This window comes from Crocodylus porosus, unplaced genomic scaffold (assembly GCF_001723895.1).
Source record: "Crocodylus porosus isolate Cpor-Errol unplaced genomic scaffold, CroPor_comp1, whole genome shotgun sequence".
NCBI lineage: Eukaryota > Metazoa > Chordata > Crocodylia > Crocodylidae > Crocodylus > Crocodylus porosus.
The window spans coordinates 17,813,391-17,837,636 of NW_017728943.1; the positions used below are offsets into that span (position 1 = coordinate 17,813,391).

At 45.9% G+C, this 24,246-nt stretch overlaps 1 protein-coding gene across 3 annotated transcripts in view; it reads right to left on the minus strand.

Moving 5' to 3' along the window:
• The window catches only part of BOC (BOC cell adhesion associated, oncogene regulated), an 82,834-nt gene extending 73,301 nt beyond the window's left edge, over window positions 1-9,533 (minus strand). For 2 of the 3 annotated variants that reach the window (XM_019548809.1, XM_019548807.1), the window contains exon 1: window positions 8,514-8,879. The gene's annotated coding sequence lies outside the window, so the exon portion shown is untranslated. Of the gene's footprint in view, window positions 1-8,513; window positions 8,880-9,179 lie in introns of those variants that run through there. The other variant, XM_019548808.1, reaches the window with a different exon arrangement.
• Window positions 9,534-24,246: the final 14,713 nt, after the last annotated feature.

Consider the following 24,246-nt stretch of genomic DNA (forward strand, 5'->3'; position numbering starts at 1 on the left):
CCGGCCTGCACTGTCACTGCTCCTGCCTCCAGCCCGGTGCGGCTCTTGGAGCACTCCGCTTCATTGTTTTAGATAACCAGAGTGCAAATAAAGGCTTTTATAATATTAGAATTAGGGGGAATGGACCCAGCTTTCCAAGCATAACTCCCTCATCCCACCCCAACACCTGAGTAGGAATTTCTCTTCATTTCTATCCACCAGGTTAGTGTATCAGTGCTTTCTTTGGTACACTCTGGGCTCAAAGGATTAAGCTCCAGTCAAATGATCCTTTGTACTCTCAGTGAGAGTAGCTCTTTATCCTTCCTCTCCTCCCATAGCATGCTCTGAGTTGCTGTCCCATCCTTCTCTTTTTCATAATACAGCTACTTGCTTAACGTTGTAGTTACATTCTTGAAAAACGCGACTAAGCGAAACAATGTTAAGCGAATCCAACTGCATGACAGCAGTTACCTACTAGCAGGCGATGGCCAAACAATGTTATAACCGAACATTGCATGACTTTAAACATGTATGTTCCCTAATAGATCAGTGACGTAATAATGAAACTATGTTAACCAGGACGACACTAAGTGACAAGTACTTGTACAACATGCTCCTGCCTCGGCCATAAGAGTTCCAGTGAGATGCTGCCCTCCTGCAGCTGGGGGAGTACAAGGCCTACTAGTGGTAGGTGATTACCAGAGTTTACCTATAGTGCACATTTAACAACTTGTGCTTTTGGAGCAGAAGGATCAGGATAAGACCCATGAGAAAGAAGGGGTGGGATATTTAGAAAAAGACTGCAGTATCCGTGTTTGTTACATGACTTCTCATAACTCCTTGCCATACCTCAGCTAGTTCTCTCCCATCAGATGGTTCCCCAAGGAAATAATAGGTTTCTTCCATTCCCCTGTGCCCACACACCCATCTGTCTTCCTTGAGACCCCAACACAACTCTTTTCTACTTTCTCTATGCTGATAAAAGTATCAGGGCTAGGGATATGTGCTAAAGGCAACTCATGACTAGAGACAGCTCTGAGGCACAGCTCCAGAGAGCCTAAATCAAAACCTAAGTGCTAGGCTTTGACCACCTCTTCAGAAAAGCAGCATGGCCCAGTGGGTAAAGCACTGGACTGGGAGTCAAGTGACCTGGGTTCTTCCACCCTCCATCTCTCACCTGCTGCATGACCTTGGACAAGTCATTTCATGTATCCATGCCTGTCTTTGTTTTGCCCCATCATATAAAATGAAGGAGGAGGAGGGAGGGTTGGGAATGCATCTCACCTCATAGTAGTGTAATGTCTAACACAACGTGGCTGTGATCTTGGCTAAATCTTCTAGGCACTACCGTAATACAAATAATAATTTAGGTTTAAAGTAGAAAGGGAAAAACAGACCTCTCTTAGGCTTTCATCTAGAGAGACAAGTTAACAAACCTCTACTTATCTTAAATACTTCAACTATGCAAAACTGGGTTACGCTCACATTTTTGTGGCTGCTAAAATTTTTGTTTGTTTGCTTGGTTGGTATTTTTTAACAGTGACTCTTTGAAGTGGCTCAGAGGTTTAGGATGTCCAAAGTAGTCCCAGGGGAGGTGGATTAGAGGGCAGAGTGCAGGTTAGGTGGTCAGATGTGCATGATAAACATAACTTGCCACTTTGCCAGAGATACTCACCTATTTACACTCAGATTTCTTCCCCCTCCCTGCTAGCATCATAAGCTACCTTAGATACAACTGAGGGTAACAGTAATAGATGCAAAAATGGAATAATAGTGAAAAATATACCAGCTGAACCTATGGTGTATGCTATAGACTTGATCCAGCTTTTAAATGGCACAGAAATCAATGGAAACAGGGCCAGTATATAATCTGTAATATATGGTGTAAAAGCAATTTATTATCAATAAATGACTCTCTGATCCACAGGAAGTGTCAGGGCTACACAATACAGCAATATTGAAGAGGGGGTGTTAGGAGGATACATTCATTAAAGTGTTTGTAAAGCACAGTGTAACCGCACAGTGTAACCTTTTGATTGTGTCAGAATGCAAGACAATTCAATGTTTGCAAGGCATTTGGATACTACAGTGAAGGTGATCAGGTCTCTATAAGGTCATATGGACAATGACACAACTTTTATCTGTGCTTGTTAAGAAGTGCTGGGGTGTCCCTCTCTTCCTGGATGTAGGTCTCAGATACAAGAATCCATGCTGTTGCCACCTGAAGTTTACGCTAAGACAACTCCCTCTGCTTGGAACAGCACCCTGGGTCAGTTCACAGACTAACACGTGCTCCTACCATGCTTCCTACTGAGAACATACCACACTGGTGCTTCATACTTGTTTTCTAAGTGAGTTTCAGGAGCTGGGTGGTTCAGATCAGTTCAACTGGCTGGGAGATCCAACTGCTCAAAAGACCACCCCACTTGCTGTGTGACAGCCAAGTAACGATGAGCAGGAGGCCTCCAGCTAACAAGCTCCTGACTTTAACAGGGAAGCGAGCTGGCTGGAGTTTCAAAAGCACCCGAGGGATTTTGTGACACAAGTCTCCTAGACTTTCAACAAATGATAACGCACCTCAGGTGCTTTTTCAAATCCCACAGGGTGCAATATCCAAGAGCGTTCCTTGGCTTTGGAACTCAACTCACCCTTTTAGTTTGCTAGAGCATGGTCTTGCTACCCTAGAGGATTTTTCTAAAACTAAAGACCAGAGACCTTTGGCTTAAAGGAGGTTCTTCCTGGCAATGGCAGACCTAAACTACTGGCCAACAGTCCCTTTGCCACCTACAGTTGTACAACATACCACATATGTGGGGAGTGAGGGTGGCACTCAAGCCTGTGACTGCCCTTCAGTGGATGGGTTGGAGCAAAGAGTTGGGGGAGCTCTTTCGGATGGATGAAGGAAGATATTCATAATCCAAACTCCTACTGGCTACCGTGTGTGCACGTGTGCACAAATCCTTGTGGCACAGATCCTGCCAGATTATTCCCAGAGTGGCAGTTCCCTGGGGAGGCGGCCTCTAGCACGTATTTAATAGAGGCTTTGGATTTTACAACACTAAGGTTTCAGATTCTGTTTTAGAAAACATTTTCTCTGGCAACGGGGCTGTTAATGGATTTGATGTTTTCTCACTTGCCTCCTCCCTCCTGTCCATCTTTAAAAGTTTGGCATCAGAGGGCTTCTTTGAAGATAAGGCCAAATTTGCAATTAGGGAGGAAAACTTCATGAAGCTAGACATGAAGGGATGGAAAGGAGGGAAAAACAGGAGTCTCTTTGCTTGTTGAGATACACAGCGTCGGGTACATAAGATTACAATGGCTCCTCTGTACCTCCAGGGCCCGAAGCCATAAATTTCTTACTCTGCTGTTACCTATACTAGACTCCTGGATAGTCCTACTCACACAACAGCTTTTCTATAGCAGGACACCCACTTTGTGCTCCAAATCTAAAGGCACTGCACAAAGCACATGGAGTTCCCATCTCCATGGCACAAGTCCCTGACCATAGAGAGGGGCCAGTCACATTGCCAATGGATGGAGAGTAATTTCCACCATATACTAACAGTGGTTTCTATCTAAAGAATGACTGTGGCTGCCATAACTTTAGTACCTAGTGGATTTTATCCTCAATCTGTCCTGTGAAGTACAGAAGATGCAACTGTACTCATTTCAGAGGCAGAAAATGGAAGTTCACAGCATTTTGCACAAGGTCACACAAGAAGGCCATGGCAGGGCAGAGAACTGCCAAGATCCCAAGCTTGTTTCCTTACCATAGGGCCATCCATCATCTCAGTGTAGGCAAGGGTAGCACCTGCTTTGTTTGGAATTAGCTTTAGGCTATATCTATACTAGTGACACAAGCACCTGGGTACAGACCCCCTAACTCAACATCACATGACAAGGCAAAAGTGGAGGTCGTGCCCAAGTCATTTATAGCAGCGTCTTAAAGGATTAAGCTCTGCTTGGGTCAGTCCCACTCATAAGGCTGTTGTAATGTGCTTACACACAGTGCAAGTTCCCATCATATATAGCAGGCCCTTATTTAGCATTGTGCATTGGCTCACTATCCTGTCATTTTTTGCCTGCCAACTTTCAAAGGCACCATCCTTCATTATGGAAAAAAAACAAACAACCCCAAACCCTAATTTCAGGCAATCTGAAGTGGTTTGGAGAAAATAAAAACAACCTAAATGCTTCTGTCTCAATGTTAGAAAGTTGATGACATGGTTCTTAGAGGGATATGCCCCCACTCCTCCCCTACCCAATTGTCATTATTATAGCAATCCCAATATACCAATGTTAGACACTAACCTATTTAGAAATCTTAGCATGACAACCAATCAATAGACGTCAGCACCTGAAAGTGTGATCCACACACCCCAGAGACCCTGACTTTGTACACGAACAAGATATATCAAGAGCCAACCTCTTGCCAGACTGAACCGTGGGTGTCGACATGGAATTACCACTGCTGGGGTTTGGTTGAGACTTACTGCCTGTTATAGGCAAACAACCAAACTCCTCCAGGGAAGGTGGACCAAGCAGGATATGCCGATGTCTTCAATCCACAGTACAAATGTTATAGCCCCTGCAGCTCATAACTTGCATCACCTTGGCTCTGCTATATTTTCTTAGAGGCAGAGAGTTCTGTGCAGTTTGGAGTGGGCCTAACAAGCCTACATAGTCACTAGACACAATAACACTGCTCTTGTCTGAGGAGTGGCCAATACCTCCCCAGGGCCCAATTAATCCTTTAGTGGGTCCTAGGCAAACATACTCACGGGCCCCCAACTGAAGATGAAATTTTATTATTTTTTTCTGCTCAATAATAATACTATGTAAAAGAAGCACAACTGGCCCCATCTTCACTTAGGGCCCTATGCATGTGCCTAGTATGCTCATGCCTTAATCCGGCCCCGTACCTCCCAGCAAAGACTCTGCAAAATGGTTAAGAGCCAAATTTCACCTCTGCCTTTTCTTCTGTGCCCTGACATTCTGCCTACTGAAAGGAAGTATTTTGCATCTGAAACCCAGTTATATGCTCCCTGAAGCCCAGTCACTCCCGCACTTCCCGCTGTGGTCATATAAACCCTGCATTGTTTTTTCCTTAGATGGCACTATAAAAATACAACAGGAGCGACAATCAGGGACTGGAACCCTGTTGTGCCAAGTGCTGTGGTTGTGTACCACTGGTATATGCAGCAACCCTCAACTCAGACTGGTGTGTTTATCACAGCTCCATATGATCACTCATCTGTAGACCTACTCATCTGAGGAATATCTGCAGGCAATCTGAATGGCTTTTACCAGCATCTCCAAGGGCCTGCAGTTCCACTAGGACAACAAGGAAGCAACACGATGGTAAAGGTGTTTAACCCCAACACAATGCCCTTTGTTTATTGCCAGCATCCTCCAGAATACCTCATCTGGCACTGGCGTTCATATGGTGCTATCTACCTTTGCAATCCCCTACCAAGTCTTCTGCTGCACTAATGAATATGAGCAGTGCTGGCATTCATTACTATGCACCATGAAGTTCACTCAGATGCAACTGAAAATGACATCCCAGAGGAACGCCTCAGGGCGCAGATGAACAGATATGCTGTCAAGGCTCTGAGCACTTGTCCCGACTAGAAGTGCTCAAATACAGGTCAGATTTCTTTAAAACCGTCCCAGCCACCTCATCTTAATGATTGAGATCCCTCCCCGGGAGCAGCCAGGTGCTCTCAAAGGCCAGCAGCTGGTTGCTGAACCATGTGCAACCAGATCCACCAAAAACCCGTCTGAAGGAATTTTACAAAGGTGGACTGGGTCCACCCAGAAGGCTGACGGCCTGACCCAAGAGATCTCCATCCCTGGTCCACTACACACCAGCAAATTAAAGCCTTTCGCAAAGACCAAATCAACCGACACCAACACACCTCAGTAATGGCTGTAGTCAAAAATCTGGCTTGCTGATTTCAGCTCGACTGCTCCCCCTGGAGGCCAGCAGTTTTGTAGGACACCCCCCGCCCAGCAGTGCAAGACTCCATCCCAGTGGAAGGCAACTAAAGTGGCTTTAGTTGGGCCACTCCAAGAGTGCTGTGCAATTCATACACACCTACAGGCCATTCCTGGTTCTAGCATTTATCCAAGTTGCCTACAGGGCGCAGAGCTGCCTGGACTCTCCACAGTTCTGTTTGTTGCTGCCTATGGCCTCGCCCTGTACATGCCACCTTTGCCCCCTCAAGTTTCTCCTCCATCCCCATACAGGCACAAGGCTTGTGAGGGAGTCCAGGGAAGGCATCTGCTTTTGTCAGTACTTGGGATGAAGAAATCCTTTTAGAAGCCCTTCTTGGCATTCCTATCTTTTTACCCAGTGTAACAGGGCCAGAACTGGGATGATCCTCTCCCCACTGCTTGCATCTGAGGTTCATTCCCAAGCATTTGCATCTGGTAGTGTGGAGGAAACAATATTCATAACTTTATTTGCCATGCCTATAGTGCTTTTCAAAGATGAGCTACACCAGGATCTGCCTAGGTTTACGTATAGGGGGACAGGGAGTCTCATTACCCCATTAGCCTCTCTGCAGTGGGGCGAAACAATGGATCTGAAACTTTCACAGCAAACTTTCCTTACTTCTGTGGGGAGTGACTTAAGTTTCTCAGAACTTGACTTTAAGGGTCTCAGTTGTGCACGAGCCAATGGCTTAGAGTGTAAAAATGGGCTCAAAGCTCAACATGGCAGAGCTAGGAGAGTTTTGTTAGTTTTGGGAAGAGTGGGAATTTCAAGAGAGAAGAAGAGCTGAGCAATTATTCCTGTGTTCTGAGCAGGCAATCCCCCAAAGGAAAAGCTCAGACTGACACCAAAGGGGCTGCAGAGAGGCTTGCAGACATCAGCAGCACTGGCTTTAACCAGGTGAAGCGGAACAGTCCATATTCTGTCCTGTGCCTTGTAGGGTGACCCATCTCATTGTACCAGTCACGACAGAAACAAAAGCTATGCTTTCCAACACACAGGGATGTGACAACCCCTGTGAGCTGTACAGCTGAGACATGACCACCTGTTCATCTACTCCTTTTACCCTTCACTCAAGTAAAAGAGTGGTGCACGGAACATCAGCCATCTTCACAGATGTCACCGAGAGATCTCTCAAATGTATGTGTGGTTACATACACATTTGGGTCCAATCCATTTCATCAGAGCATCATATGAATAAACCCTATTTCCCCCCCAAGAAGGGAAGTACTAACAGAAAACACCTTTTGGGAGTTCTGCCTCTCAGATGCATGGGATTAATTCTTTTAACTGTGAAGGAGTAATAAAAAAAAAGCAAAACACCAGTTATTTCTTGCTGCAGATAAATTTATTCATCCTACAGAAAACCATGGCCACCCCTAAACTGTCCTACCTTATCTCAGCAGGTTCCAGGATGCTTCCTATTAGCAAGGGGAGCAATTTCACATTCAGTTATTTAGGTCATTTAAAAAACAAAAACAAAAAACCTCTGCATTTGCAAACCCTCAAAATGTTTCTTCTGAAACCTTTCCCAGAGCCATAAACCTCAATATACAACCCATCAAAAAATGTGTACTATATACACTATATATAGGCCAACGAAATGCTCTCCAGCAAACTTGGACAGATTAAGAAAACAGTCCCCAAAAGAAATAAAAAAGCCCTAAAATAAAGAACTTGTTAAAAAATAGCTGAGCACATACTTTTAATATTTTTAGGGATGAACATTTTTAGCCCTTTGAAATGAAACTTGCTTGATAGCTTGCAAATGAACACATTAAAAAGACATTGTACAGTGCTGTGAGATAGCTGCATAGCAACAGAGAGAGCTGAGCCTTAAGTACATCAATATGATGCCTGATACTATGCGTAGATATTTATGAATCTGTGTTTTACATGTATAAAATTGTTTTGTGACAAGAACAGTCCAAGCTGATCTACAGTTCAAGCTGGGATAACAGTTACATTAAAACGAACAAAACTGGGGGGTAGGGGGAAACAACCCTTCATAGACTCAGAAATGCCTCTTCCAAATGAAATACATTTAGGGCATTGAGCCCCAAACACAGGAAGAAACTTTAGTGAAAAAGCAGATTTGTGTTAAGTTTTACCAGGCTGGAGTGTCAAGAAAACAGTTTGTTCGGTCTATTATTATTACTGTGATTAGCAAAGTCCTCAAAACCTTTCTAAAAAAAGAAGAAAAAAAAAAGAAAAAGAAAGAAAGCTTAATTGGATGCAGCTTAGAAAGCCAGACTCGTTTCCCTTCTCCTAAACAATTATTGCATTTTCTGTTTACCAGCATTGTTACAAGGACCTGCCAAAGTTGCAGCCCAAAGCAACGAGACAGGCACACACTGTAAGTCTCACTGCAAAGCTGAAAGTGATTCTTCCCCCCCCCACCCCCGGCAACACACACACATACCATAAAACTTTCTTTTACCCCCTTCTCCTCCCAATCCATTTCACTGATCCCCTTCACGGAAGGACTAAAACACAGCACCGCACAAGCAAAGCAGAGGACAAACATTTTACTCACAGGAGTCCACCCACGCGTCTCTCCGCAGCAGCAACCCCTGCGCACAAGCACAAACCAAGATGCCTTTGCACTTCCAGGAGGGGAGGCTTCTCTGCAAGCTCCCAGCAGTTTTTGACAGAGATTGCAAGTCGGAGAGGGGGGGGGGGAGAAATCAATTTCTTAAATTTCCCTCCCCTCCTTCCCCCCACCCCCCGGGGCTCCGTGCTATCTGGGGGAAGGGAGACTGATTGTTTGGGGAAAGTTTTGGGCAGGCGCTGGAGCTGCAGCACCAGGGAGGACGTGCAGGGCCCTCCATTAACGCCGGGAAAGTGACCCGAAAGACACAGTGAAACAAACGAGCCCCCAGCTCCCACCTGCAGGCTCCAGCCAATTCTCCCCCCCCCCCCCCCCCGGCACCTCTGGGCGATTTGCTCTCCTGCCACATTTTTGCATCACACACACACACACACACACACACTGCTCTTTTTCAAACAGCGAGCCAGCAGCCTCCCGTGCCCCAACACAAAGATCTGCTGTGCCCTCAGCAACTTAGAGGGAAATCTGTATCTAGAGAGAACTGAGAAAACATCCCACCCATTACAACTTCTCTCTTTCTAAAACAAACTTTTCTCTCTTTTTTTCTTTTTTCTTTTTCTTTTTTTTTTTTTTTGCAGCTGTTTCACTCACCCGAGATCTCTGCTGGAGCAGGAAGGGGAAACAGAGATACACAAAATGAAGAGAAGCAACAAAGACACTAAACTCCACGGGCTGGGAAGCTCCAGGCCGGATCTGCAGGGAAGTCAGCAGCAGAGTTTGGGGCTGGTGGTTGTTCTTTTGAGTTTAGGGGGTTATTTGTATTTTGGCGCTGGTTGTTTTGGGATTGGGGGGGTTTTAGGGGAAAAAATTGGGAAGGAGGGAAGTTTGCAGGGCTCAGAGAAGGAGGAGGAAGCCGCGGTAGGAGGAGGAGGAGAAATACACTGGGAGCCGGGAAGCCAGACCCTCCATATGGAAGAAGGTTTTTTGGATGACTGAACTCTCAAACAATTCCCTTCTTTTGCTACTCCTGAACTGGAGCCTCCCATTCTCCCCCTCGAGGAGGAGGAGCAAAAGAATGAGAGGAAAAAAAACCCTAAAAGGAAGATAACCCACAATAGTCAGCCCTTAATGATGATAATCATCATCATCATATGGATTCTCCTTACTCCTCCTCCCAGCAGAGAGGATGAATGTAAATACTGACACAGGATCATCCTTATACACTCCCTCCTCCCCCAGAGAAGCAGAAGCTGGGAAAGTTGGGCTGAAAAGTTTGGAAAGACAGTAAAGTCAGTCCACTGCCCCTTGTCTGGGGGAGATGGTATGTGGTGCTTTTGACCCCTATTCATCAAGGGGAGGGGTTGAGGATGGAGTTAGGAGCTCGGGCTACTTTAGCCAGGAGACTTCCAGTTCTTTTTCCCCCCCTCCAGCATACAACACTAGTAAGAGCAGGATGTTTGGGCAGGAAAGTGAGGAGCTCACAGCCTCTCTGATGGAAGAATTTTGTGTACTAGTTGGTTACAAAAGAGATCAGGGGCCTTACTTTCTGTGAATGATTGCCTATGGGCTTATATTTTATTGTACAGGGTTGGACTAAAAACAGACAACCAGTTTGATTCACACCAGAGTATATTGGCCCACACCAAATCCAGACCTAACAGACAACCAAGCTCAATGCCCCACATTAAGTACCTGTGAATTATTCAGATTAATACTTTGCCTGGGAAAAATCTCAGCTTATTTGACTTAATTGCCATTTAAGCCTAGTATGTAAACAGCTGGACTGTGCCTGTTGTGGTGCACGTCATAGACTGAGCCAAACTGTCTCACACTGAAGTTGGTTGTCTGTTTTTAGCCTTAGAGAACAGGGGAGGAAAGTTTGGGTCATTACCAGACTAAATATATAGAGGAGACGTAAAAGAGGATTCTCAGAATTGGTTTTTAGGACTTCTGTATTTTTAAGCCCCAAACTCACAAACACTTTAGCCCCTTGTATAAATTCACTCATGGAAACAGTCCCATCTAATCCCTGGGTCTACTTGTGTGAGTAATAGGCACACAAAGTTAGGGTATGTTAAGTGTTTATAAAACTAGTCTTTAAACTCTTAAGGAGCAGCAGCGATTCTGCTGTGTTTGTACCCCATGACAGTGGAGACCATTCAAGTTTCTGGGTGCCACCACCACAGCTAATAATATGATAGCTCAACCTTAACCATAGGGGTTACCTGCACTAGCTCCTACTAGTGTACGAGTTCCAGCAACATCTTTTACCATGGGGCTAATCCTGCTCTTACCAGCATCACAACCTCTACTGACTTCAGTAGTGCAAGATCAGCCACTACGTGCATTATAGTGTAGCTGCAAAGTGATCGGTGCTATACTATGCAATGCAGTCTACAGCAACCCCCTGAGAGATGCCCACTGATTTTGAAGGGATTTGGGGGTGCTCGACACTTTTTCAGACAAGACCTGGAATTCATCAAGAGCAGACAGAACAATTTTTCAGTATGACGCAGTGTATCAAATTTATACCCCAGCATCACATCATGCATGCGCCACAGATTTACCAGAAAAGTCACTTTCAGAATGTGTCTGAGAGATGTTAAAAATATTGGGGCAATTTGTCACATCCCCGATTACCATGAGTTGACCTCCGAACCACAGAAACAACAACACAATCAACTATTAATAAATACGTACAGCGTTTATGGAAAAAAGTGTTCAAGAGCTCTGAAGAGTGATGAAACCTACTGAGTTCTGTAGAAATTACTCTAATCACCTCTTGGATTAATTCTCTGTTAAATTCTACAAAACTGTTTAAAGTAGTGGTGCTTAACCCTCTGGCCCCATGGGCCAGATGAGTGAGGCGCAGCCAGTCTTTGGGCTGAAACAAGCATGCTGAGTCAGTCCACAGGTACAATCCAGCATGCTGGCCTGGCTGTGCACATTGACCAGCACCACACATGGCCCAGTCTCATGTGCCAGATCTAGCCGCTTGCCAGCTTGACGCCATGTTTTGGATTGATAGTTGCATGCCAGCCCAACTCTGTGTGCCGGATCCTGCCCTGTGCTGGCTCAGTGCACCGGCCTCACCACACACCAGCATGATCTAACTTACAGGGCCATTTCATCTAGCCCACAGTGCTTCCCACAGCTTTGGAAATCTGATAGCAGGGAACTGCAAAGCGGACACTGCCAAAGTGGACACTGCTCCCCCACTGCCAAATTTTTGAACCAGGTGACATGGTCTCATGGGCCAGAGGTTGATTACCCCTTTTTAAAAGCATTTATGATTTAGACAGGGACGATCCTTCCTTGTGCCGGGGATTGGACTAAATGACCTTCTAAAGTCCCTTTCAGCCCATTTTGTATGTGCTTCTATCTAGAAGAAAGTTAACATTTCTGTTAAATCCTATGGAACTACTGATAAGAATGCTTGGTTTAGGAACACCACATCTACCATCTGTGTAGGTCAGGGGTGCTCAGCTTTTCTGCCCAGCAGGCCAGATGAGCAGTGACCAATCCATCTGTAGGCCAGACCCAGTCAGTGGTCCTGATCTGGCACTTGGGGTGGATGCAATGGTTCCCCATCCAGCTGCACAGAGCAGAACAGCCTAGTCCTGATCCAGCTGCATGAGGAAGGGGGCTTGGCTTGGCTCCAACCTGGCTGTATGGGGCAGAGGCATAGCCCAGCCCTGATTAGCTGCACCAGAGGAAGGGGTCATGGCTTGGTCCTGATTCAGCTGTGTAGGGGCAGGGGGCATGATTTAACCTTGGAAAAATCTCAGCTAATTTGACTTAATTGCCATTTAAGCCTAATGTATAAACAGCTGGACTATGCCTGTTGTGGCAAGTCATAGACTGAGCCAGTCTGTCTCGCTGTAAGATAGTTGTCTGTTTTTAGCCTTGGAGAACAGGGGAGACCCAGCCAGGTGGACAGAAAGGGACACGGCCTGTTCCTGATCTGGCTGCCAGGGAGGCGTTGAGCACCTCCGGTGTAGATGATTGGATTACATGACCTGTGATATTCCTTCCAACCCTATGATTCTGAGAAAATATATATTACAACTACGGTACAACACACTCCTATCTTCAGCTTCACAACGCTCATATAACTTCCTCTGTGCCATCCTATCTAGAACTGCCACCCATACAGAGCCATGCAGATTTTTTTTGTATTAAACACAGGTCTGCTTGTAACCTAAGTCCCATTACCTGCTATAGGACTCCCGTCCAAATTGGATCCTTCACTGTAACTCTGACAATGACCTTAGGCAAGTCCTTTTCCCACTCTGTACCTCAGTTTCCCTAGTAATAAAAACAGGATAGCCTGTTTATGAGCAGCTTTGGGTCAGTCCATCTGGTTTCTCTGCAGGACGGTTGATCCTCCTTTTGATCTCTGCAGTGCCATTACTTAGGTGGAGCTGATGATTTGTCCTTGAATACAGACAGGTATTCCTAAAGAGAAGGGCTGAAAGAAAATGCAGACTAAGGGGGAATGGGAAGAAAGAAGACTGAGAAAGTGGAGTGATTGTATAAGGAATGAAACTTTGTAAAAGATCCAAGTAAAACAAAATGAGTTCAACCTGTTACTGCTGGCTGTTGTTATATTTTCCATAATAAGTGCTATAGCAACATTTTGCCACCTTCGCAGTGAAAGCTGCTCCTTCCAGCTGCTTCACTGAAGAGGAAATGTGTGAATCCCAGGTAAGTAAGGGAAGACTGGAGACCTTGACACCTGGTCAAGGAGCATGAGAGAAGGGAACAGGAAGAGGCTGGCAGTGCCACTGTTAGGTTGGCATGCAGGCCTCCCCCTCACAGCAGCAAGGTGCCTGTCAGTGTCCAGCAATTAGACGTCCTATTCTCTATTTTCTTCCAATCCTTAGTTCTAGCAGATACCTCTTAGGAAGCTGGCTAAGGATTTGGAGAAACTTGCCTTGACAAATGCAAAAGATCTGGGAGTATAAACTCCTCAGATTTATTCTCCTACTCAAGACACAAAAAATCCTGAGGTTAGGGAAGCAGCCTCCTTCCAACCAAGGGTTGTCCTTGCAGGAGCTAAGCAGAATAATCACTATTTGGGATGCTAGACCCTGAGGCTTGTGGGTTGGGTCCTCTTTTCCCATGTCCACCCTCCCAACAGAGGGGATAATGATAGAGAGAAGTCTTTCCTTCGTGATGTTTGAAGAAAAACTCTGGGAAGTTCATTGATGCAGGGGCATAAGTCACCTGGATGAGACACAAACAGTGCCTGCCAACTAACTGACCTGAGGAGAAATTAATGCTCAAACTGCAGTCATTCTGTGGAAATTAACCATTGGGTCAACTTCCCTAAGGTATGTGGTAGACTCTGTCACTTAAAGCCTTTATATAAAGATAGAATAACCTTCCAAAAAGTAGGCTGTAGCACAGATGGAAGGATTATTATAGGTTTCTTGAAGAAATGTCTCTCAGGTCTGCATGTGTAGGAGACCAGACTAGGCCTTATAAGCTATGAATAGCATCCTCCAGCTGCCCCCTCACCACAGGTGTGGAAAAATAGTTGAGATGTGCAGCCTGCATGGTAGGCTTTCTTGGACCAAGGGAAGCCTGGAGTCCTACATTTGAGAATCCCCGTCGTTCAAACAAAGATCTTGGGAGCTCCAGCCCTCCTTAGATTACAACTATGTTAGTATTTCAAGGGAGTAAAACAAGGTTCTCAGATAAACTGAATTTAAGTCTGTGCCCACCTGACTTCATGGAGCCTCTCCCGTGCGGCCCTGGAACATGCGCTAGTGGTCTGCCACAGAGACGACTCCAGCTGTCGCGACGCATGGTTCTGTTCTCCCCAGAGAATTCCCCGATGCCTGCCACCTGTTGAATATTATGTTCAGTAGTGAGATTCCCTTCCACAGCAGGGAACATACCGAGCATCATCACTAGCGGGCATTCCTGGGGCTCCACCTCCCCTACACCTCAGCCATGTGCCAGCCTATCAGGGCTGCTGAACGAAGGACAGTTCAACTCTGTTTTGAGGTAGTGTCACACTCCCTCTCTGCCTTTCTGGCCCTCGGTGGTCACAACAGCCCTCCTCCCTGCTGGCCAGATATGCTTGGGGTGGTAAGGTGGCCTTGATGATGGGTCTAGCCTATCCACGCTGGGAATCTCTTGAGTGGCCCCAGCCTGCTCAGCCCTCAGTCCCTGTCCTTCAGCCTTTTCTCTGGCCCTGGGTTTTCAATGTAAACTTAAAGATAAATAAAAAACCAAAACTCCAGGGAGGGCCCTCCGCCCACTCCCCACTTACACATCCTGCACTCACTGGCCTCGCCATCCCTCAGCATTCTCCTTCAGACCAACTCCCTCGCTGTCTGGGGTGTCCCTTTTAAATTAAGCCCTGGATCCTTCTGCTGGGTCCCTCTTCAGCCCCTCCTTGTACATGTTGGGAGGCCTCTGTTCGCCCTAGGGGAGGGTTCGGCACTCACTTTCCTGCTACACCCCACAGCTGATTTCTCACCACCAACTTTTATCCCAGCTGGGCAGCATTCCTTGATGACATCATCAGGCTGTGCCGGCCCCATGCACAGAGAAAAGCAGCTAATGAATCACACCGGCACTCTGCCCCTCTGTGACTCATTTGGCCTGACTGTCCCTGGAGAAGTTAAGTTTGTCCTGTTCTTGGGGCTTTTCTTCTTGTTGTTGTGGTGGGTTGTCCCCACTGCAACCCACGCCATGGGAGGGGTCTCCTGTCCCTGAGCCAAAGCCATTTAGGGCCAAACAAGTTTATGAAAACCACCAGTCAGTGCAGACTTCAGAGTGTCTATAGAACTTGCTTTATACACAGAGCATCACTTACAAATTAGATGACCAAATTTTGCATTAAGTATCCAAAAAGTCTTATGCAAGACCCACATTCTTTGTAGCACATCAGACTTAAACTCTATAGGATGAACTATGTGGCCAAGTCTATCTGGGCCTCTTCTCCAACCTCATTGAAGCCAGTCACTACAGTGCCCACACATTATTTGATACTCAGTTCCTTTTGTATAACACTGCCCCTAGATTTCCAGTGTGTCACTGTATGTAAAATGCAATGTGTGATTTCAATGCTAAAGTCAGAATGGAATCTCAAATCTTTAACAGCTAGTTAAAGGGTGCATCTGACAACACAATGGGCAGGCAAAAAAGTATGGGTTTCTTCTAATGAGAAGGCAATTAATGCTCTTAGTACTGAGGCAGAAATGAATTTCTTTCCCTCCCATTTGCAGACAATATCAATTTGGTGGGGGGAGAATAGTAGATGTACTGAACAGTAGATTTAGAGATACTTTGATAAATTGGAGGATTGGATCAAAATATATCTCATGAAGTTCAATAAAGACAAATGAAAACTCCTGCACTTAAGATGGAACAATTCCATGCAGCTATCCTGACTGGGGACTGACTGGCTAAGCAGCAGCTCTGCAGAAAAGGACCTGGGGTTTACAGTAAGCTAAATATGAGCCAACAGTATGCCCTTGTTGTGAAGAAGGCTGACAGCATACTGGGCTGCATTAGTAGGAGTGTTGCTAGCAGATCAAGGGAAGTGATTCTTCCACTCTATTCAGCACTGGTGAGGCTACATCTGGAGTACTGTGTCCAGAGAGGTTGGGGAATCTCTATCCTTAGAGATTTTTAAGACCCTAGTAGACAAATCCTTGGCTGGGATGATATTTGAGGATGGTCCTGCTTTGAGCAGGAGGTTGGACTAGATGACCTCCTGAGGTCCCTTCCAACCCTAATTTTCTGTGATTCTATCATTTGGATGGAATTTTGACATCGTCATTCTTCATACCAGCAGGTTGGCGTAGAGTACTTCCTTGGTTTCAGCATTAATAGTTGGGGCATATGTGTTGATGATAGTGGTGTACTGGCTCCCTGCCAGTTTAAGACAGAGAGTCATGAGGCACTCATTCATCCTGATAGGGAGCTCATTGAGTTGGTTTATGATTTTGTCCTTAATGGCAAAAACCACTTCCATGAAGCTGGTGCTCTCCTTCCTGTTTACCCTTCCAGAAGAAGGTATAGCTGCCTCCTTGTTCTTTGAACTGCCCATCTCCCACTCGCTGGGTCTTGCTCAGTGGAGTGATGTCAGTGTTGTGTTGCCTGAGTTCTTAAGTTATGACTGTGGTGCAGTGCTCTGGGCATTCACTGTTAAGTTTGTCCATGAGGATCCTGATGTTCCCAGTTCCAATATTGGTTGTGCATTCGTTGATTCTGACCACAGCAAAGATGATTCCACTGGATGTAGTTATCCAGTCAGGGAAAAGGTAGCCAGACTATGTTTAGGGCACCTTTTCTTGCCCCCTCCCTATGTAGGGTGAGCAGAGTGGATCCTGAAGAGAGCTGCTCAGTCATAGTTAGAGCTGCTGAATCACACTCCTGGCTCCAAGTGCTAGATGACCTTCTTGTAACTGCCGCCTTTGTGTCAGTTCATGACTAGGAGTTTCCAGATTGCACAATCCTGTTCTGATCATCACTAGCTAGTCACAAAAGGATTTGAAGAATGTGCTGGAAAAGCCATTTCCATGGAATACGCCTGTGTGTGATATTTTTTATCATGGAGAAGCTGCTGCACTTCAACTTCCACACAGTTCTTGACAGAACAGGACTTTGATCTAATGGCAGGGAGGCCAAGACAACTAGACATCTCATTCTGCTGTAGCCTTCATCCACTTTCACAGCCTTTGAGTTTCTAAGATCTTCTACCATCTGCCCCAGGGTTCCAACACTCTTCTTGATATATTCTCAATATTGCTTACCGTGATACTACATCTGACCACCAACAACCTTCCAACTGAAGTGGAGCTAAGCTACCAAATTGACAGTAAGCTGTTTAATCTCAGCTAACTCCAAGCCAAAACCAAGACCACCCTGACCTCAGTCATTGAGTTCCAGTGTGCTGATGATGCTGTAGTGTGTACATACTCAGAAATGGACTTTCAGGCAATAGCTGACATCTCTACTTGAGGCATACAAGAAAATGAGACTGACACTTAACATTCAGAAGACTAATGTTACCCTCTATCAACAAGCTCTTAAAAAGCAGTCCCAAGCTCTGGTAATTCAGATTCATGGTAAGACTCTGGAGTATGTTGAGCATTTCCCATGCCTCGGAAGCCTAAGAAAAGGGCAGAGAAAGTGCTTCAAGGACGTCCTCAAGGCTCACTTGAAAAAAAATGCAAAATATCAACTCTTGGGAGATTAACTCCCAGTACCACCCCAAATGGAGGAAAAGCCTGCTGCAAGGATATCAGAACTTTGAAACCTTAAGACAACACTGAAGATAGAAAAATGGGAGAAGCAGAAACAGCATTTCACAGACCAGACCAAGAACCCAGAGCCACCCACACTACATGGGAACATGTGCCCAAGCTCCAACAGTCTGCCAATCCTGGATAAGCCTCATCAGCCATCATCAAACCCACAGATAAGACAATCATGGATGATAATCATCTTTAACTTCGAGGGATCACTGATGGCTGGCTCATACAAATACCTGAGCTGTCTCTGTTTCCCCTGATCTGGTATCTGCAACTATGCATGAATAACAGAGAAAGAAAGCAGATTTTCTTCTGAAGCAAAGTAGTTAATACTTATATCTACCTTATTGTTAGGCTCTGAAGTTAACCCCACTATTGAAAGCAGGAAAAGGGTTGTTCACATTGGTCACTTTTATTCTTCTTTATGCTTAAAAATGGTCTTAGAGTTGTTGTTTTTTTAAAAGATTTTTTTTGCCAGTTTTTATCTTGGACATACCAAGACTGTCAAGTCTAGTCTTTTCTGCAGGATTTATTGGCAGTCCTAGAGAATATATATCACTGGCTTTTATATCTAGATCAAATGGACAGGTTTATTGGCTTTTTAACAAAAGCTTCCTTTCTCCAAACTGTTAACTCCACTGTCTAATTTACATTAAAAAGAAAACACCCTCCAGATTCTACGGCTTTCACCCCACTGTTCAAAATGGATCCTTCATTCCTAAATCTGTATCTAGATATCCCAGTAAATGACCTGATTTTTAAAAGTGTGCTGCTCACCCAGCATCCAGCACTGAACTAGAGTGCCTTGCCCAACTGTAGTGCCAGCCTAATTTTGAGTAGTGCAAAGCTGGCTGGGCTGCTGGTAGCAGGTTCAGGATGGAGAAAAGGAGGGTATAGCAGCAGCAGACAGCTTACTACACTTGCATCTGGCAGACAAGTCTGGAGTTTTCACCAGTGAACCAGTGCACAAAGTGGCACAGTCATAGTTCACCTGGGATCCTCTCATGTTGTCTCTAACCAGTCTCGGAGTTGGGGAGATCAGAAAGACTGGTGGCTTAGAGCTACCTGAGGACAAGTAAGCAAGGGTTGCAGGAAACCAAAGGGCTTAGCCCTGCGAATCTTAGTGTGGGAACAGGTCTCACAAGAAATTACATAGGTTTTTATGTCTGCCCACAACTTCGGCCACTAGAAGTGCCAGGCCAAGAGTCTCCCACTCTTTCTGTGGTCAAAGCGTCTTGCCACTGGAGAATCATGGCAGACTCCCAGAACCTGTATCCAAAGTTGTCCCTCTGGGACATGTATGCACCCTCGGTGATAGAGGATGTTGCCCTCCAGCCTGAAATCCTGTCCTGCTTGTGTCCCTTGGTCAAGCAATATAGCAGTAACTTTTGAGAATGGGGTCTTGGCAGAGGACTGATCATGTGGTTTGCATTCAAAGAGCTGACACTTCTGATCTTCTAAAGTGAGTTAGCATTAGCAGAAGGGGCCAAACTGACAACCCTGGTGCATTATGTTCTCTATTTACTTCCAGAAGAGAAAAAGTACAAGCAGTAATAGAGGAGCTTTCCACATATGCTGCCCTTCCAGCGTGCCTCACCTGTGAACTCAAAACAAATGCCTCTAGGATGAGAGGGTATTTCATCTTCTATGGCCCTTCAATTCTTGGCATCTCTTTGGAGAATGCCAAAGGGCACACTTGCTACCAGTTGTGGCAATGCTTTTGGGAGGCAGGTATCTGACTCCTAGCCACATTTTGCTGTGGCTATCACACAAGCACTAGACATGGATCTGTCCCCGACTTGAACCAAGTCCTGCAGCCCAATCTCTGAAGTCACTCAGTCCCTCAAAAGAAACTTTTTAACATGAACTACTTAAGGCCCAAACCCCAGCTGGCAACATTTCATCCTTAGTAGGTGCCCGAGTGTCTTTGTGTCCTAGGTAACCAGCTTGCCTGAATTAAACTCAGCTTTCTCTGGCCTCACACAAGACTCATTGCTTTTCCAGTTAGACTAAAACTCCACCTCCTCAGAACTGCAGAAACTCCAGCTGTTTGATATTGTGCTGAAGAAGGCAGGGGGCATAGGCGGTCTCCAAGTGAAAGAGTGAACTCAAAGGAAACTGGACAGTGGCGTTTCGATAGGATACTCAGTGGGTAACGGGCTCAGTTAAATTTGCTCATTCAGCCAGGGAGGAGAGTGAGTTTTCTCATACATCCTGCTAAGGAGAATTCAGCTGCATACGCCTTCCAATTACTGCAAGCGTAATACACAGAAGACAATGTCCCAGGGAGGATGGGGAAGGGGAAGGGGTAGGGAAGCTAGGCCCAGAATCCCAGATCCCAGCACCCCTAAAACCTTAGTGGACTATGTGATTTAAATATTATTACTGATCATTTTTAGATTTGCATTAAAGCCATTGAAAAACTGTGACTCCAAATGGCTCAGAATTCTGTGCCAATTTGAATCCAAATATGACAGGCCCATCTCTAATCAACAAGACAGACCAGCCAGTGCATGGACAGAGTGAAAGTTTCAAACCCCAAATCCAACTTCTGACTCCAGCAAAAGTCCCAGCAAAATCTATGAAAGTTTCACCTTGATAAAAAAATTGATTAGAAATTCAGAATTTGTGCCCAAGTTATTTTTTAATGGAAACAGCATTTTGATGGGAAGTAACTGAGTTACAGAATCAAAGACAAGATGGAGAAACCCCTCCTTTTGCAGAGAGGTATAAAGCTTTCTAGTGGTATTGTTAGGATTTATGGTCAGATTGATGGAGGGAAAAACAGAAAGACTGTGATTGTTTTGTCCAGAGGACACAGCTGCTCTGAGGGGAACAACTGCTATTAGAAGTGGCCAAAAAGTTATCCTGAGTGCAGTGGGGGAGAGAGGTGAAGGAAACACATTAGAAAGTGAAGTGTATTGGAAGCCCCCAGTTCAAAGACTTTAGATGGGAGTTTTACTTTGTTTACCCTCTTGTAAAGCTCTTGGTTACTTTGATAATCCTTAGGAAATGGGATCATTTCTCTCTTGGCCTGTCAAATTAAACAAACAAATAAAACCTTGTTGGGTGGAGACAAGATTAAAGAAGAAAGTACCTTAGAGCAGGGATTCAGGAGCTAAGCACCTCTGAACAACAGAAGATTAGAAAAGATATCAGAGGGAATAGAAAAGGAAGAGACTCAGCCATCTAAACATGGGGAACTAAATTCAGGGCAGAGGTAAAAAAAACAGGGCTTGTCTGTCTTACGACATTTGCACAAGTATACATTAAATCAATTTGATGTCAGTTTCATTACTCTGGTATAAACCAAAAAAAGGGTAAAGATTCACTTTGTGGTAAAACCAAAGTGTCTCATCCCCCCCCCCCACACACACTCTTTTACTGTGGGATACCTCACATACATTAGCTACCCCAAGGTAAAAAAAAAAAGCCTTTTTTATCAGGAAAGACAGGATCCAAATTGGTGGAAATTGTACTGGGATGCAAATAGAAGTTCTACATCTAAAAGGAACTGAAGGCCTGATGGCTGGACATTCCAGCTGGCAGTGGTGTAACTAGGGCAGGGTAAATGGGGGAACTGCCCTGGGCACTGCCTTGAGGAAAATGAAAAAAATCAGCTGCTACCAGTAGCAGCAATCACAACCTCAGTTGCAATTGTGGCAGCCACTGGGAGTCACTGATGCCCCTGTGCTCCGGGTGCCTGGCCACGTCCCTACACTGCTGCTGAACAGGGCTGTCCCAGCTACTGCAAGGGCTGGAAAAGCACTAATGAAGACCTCTGGGGCATGCCTCTGCAACTGCCCTTGAGCTCCTGGTTTCCACCCTGCCTAGAAGCTATCTCTGGGCCTGGCACTGTTTTCAGGTTTGGAGCTTGTCTGCAGCAGCAGGTGACCAAAGTGTGTCCATGCATCGTGCAAACAAACCTGTAAACACTGCCTAGGCCACTACAAGGTCTTGCTTTGCAGTCCCTGCCTGCCTCCATAGTGGAATCCAGGGGCACTTGTACACGTGATGGTTGTCACAATGTACACATGATGAAACTGCTATTTGTGGGCTTATTGGCATATCACATTATATGTGCACCAGTTTTGGGGAGTTTAGATGAGTTTGCATTGTGGCAAACTAAACTGCATCCAGATGTAGTTTAGTATGCAACATTGCAAATTGAAACAATGCAGCTGGCAGCTCATCCTTCAGCCACAGGAGAGGTGGGCAGGCTCTGCAGAAAAAAAAAAATCAGGCCCCTCACTGCTTCTGCCTTCAGAATGCACCTGTTGAAAGCAGAAGTGGTGAGGGGCCCAATTTTTTTTTTCCGGCAGAGCTTGCCTGCCTCTCCTGCAACCAGGAGGGCAAGCTGCTGGTGAGCTGAGTGGTCCCTGTGCTGCAGGGGACTCCGGTCCTTCCGTCCACGGCGGTGGTGCCTGCTGGGACCACCCACGTGGGCTGCTAGTGGGCCAGGTACTGCACCAGCTCAGAGGCAGCACCCAGCCCAATCCAACTATTCCCCAAGCATGCCCTCTGGAAGCCTGCCAGGTGGTGCTCCCCAGGCTGGCTTGGGAAACAGTTGGATTGGGCTGGGTACTGCCCCAATGCTGGGGCAGCACCTGGCCCCCGAGCAGCCTGCCTGAGTAGCCCTGGGGGACACTGCCACCACCGTAGAGGGAAGGACCAGGGGCAGGGCCTTCTTGGCTTGCTGGCTGTTCACCTGCCCAACCCCCACCCCCACCCGGGCTGGAGGCAGGCTCTGCCTCTGCAGAAAAAAAAAGAAAAAAGGATTGGGCCCCTTGCCATAATGTGACAGAAAAATTGAAACAGTGGTTTTCAATTAAAAACCCAGCTTTTCTATTTAGGGGGCATATAATAAAACCCTGAGGACTAAACCCCTGTCACATGTACCCAGAATCTTAAGGTTGATGCACAGTGCATGGGGGGAGCAGCGCACCGAAGAATGAGATCTAAAAGAATGAACACACTGAAAAGGACCTGCCTAGAAGTAACCACAGGGGAATGCTGAGTACCATGGTACATCTTATATCCTGTCCCCTGAACCTAAGCCCTTTATTTTAAAAACACTTCAGGCATCACCCTTTTCTTGTAAAATGTGGCTGCAGAAGCAAGGGAAGGAGGTGCTACTTCCCTTTTTATCCAGCAGCTCAGTGGTTTGAGCACACTCCCAGTGTGGGAGATCAAGTTCAATGCTCTTTGTCCAAAAACATTCAACCCCATTTCTACTTCTTCCCTGAAGAGTCCCTAGATGACTAGGCTGTCTGCTCTTTGAAGAGGTGGGAGACTCACCATCTGTCCCATGGATGCTGTCTCACTTTGTGTAAAGAATTCAGGATTTAATGGGCTATAGAGAAAGAGAGAGAGAGATCCAATCATAAGAAGGAGCACAACTCTTTAGGAGTCTGGTTAGAGCACTCAGCTGGGAGAGCAAAGTCCTGGGTTCCAGTCTTTGCTTTAAGGCTTTATGTAGTATATCCAATGATGGTTTAATGTAAAATACATATAATAGTCCTTGGAACAGGTCTTCTCCTTTGGGACACTTGGGCCAAAGACTGCCTTGTTTGCATATCCCAATCAATCTTCAGTGCAGGATGCCAAGTTGCTTGGCACTGACAAAACTGATGCACTTCTGGGCAACCCCCAAAACAGAACATGGGATGAGTGGGGAACTTTAGTATCAGAAAACCAGATATCCATGGAGATTAGTGGTCTCCAACGTTAGGGGGCAGCTGAGACTTAGATGCCTAAGTGTGATGCTATTTCACCCTGCTCCTATGCCTAAAAGTGTTCATGTGCTTACTTTCATAACACATCATCATTTTAGTCTTGAGACTAAGTCGGCAAGCAGGAGGATCTATGCACTTTTGAATTAATTGTTTTTGTGGGGGAGGGGATAGGAACAGATTTAGGTACCTACATCCACTTAGACACTTAGGCTAGGCATAGACAGTCAAAAACCCCAAGGCTGAATCAATTCAGTCTTTGCAGGTTAGTCTACACTGCACAGATTAAATTGAAACAGAAGTGAACAGACATTACCTTTAATTCAGGAAACGCAGCAACATGCCTACAGTGGCTCAGGCCAGAAGCTCTGGGTGCTAAAGCAGGGCTCTCTGGCTATGTATTCTCTTCTTCTTCCCACTGCCCCTGAGATCTCTGTGATTTGCAGCCCAGAATTACAGCAGCAGGACTCTGCAGGGTTGCTCATTACTTCCTCTTCCTGTTTCCAGATGCCTCTGGGATATGTAGTCCACAGTTGCAGCCAGCAGTAAGTTTGAGTGGGGAAAGAGGTGTTCAACCCCGCTCCCTGGCCCCAGACCCCAGCCAGGGTTTGCCTGGGGGCGGTGGGGGGGAGGAGAAGTTTCACTCTATCCCTCCCCCTCCCTGAAGACTAGGTTGCATCCCTAGCCAGGCTTGCCCACAACCCCCCC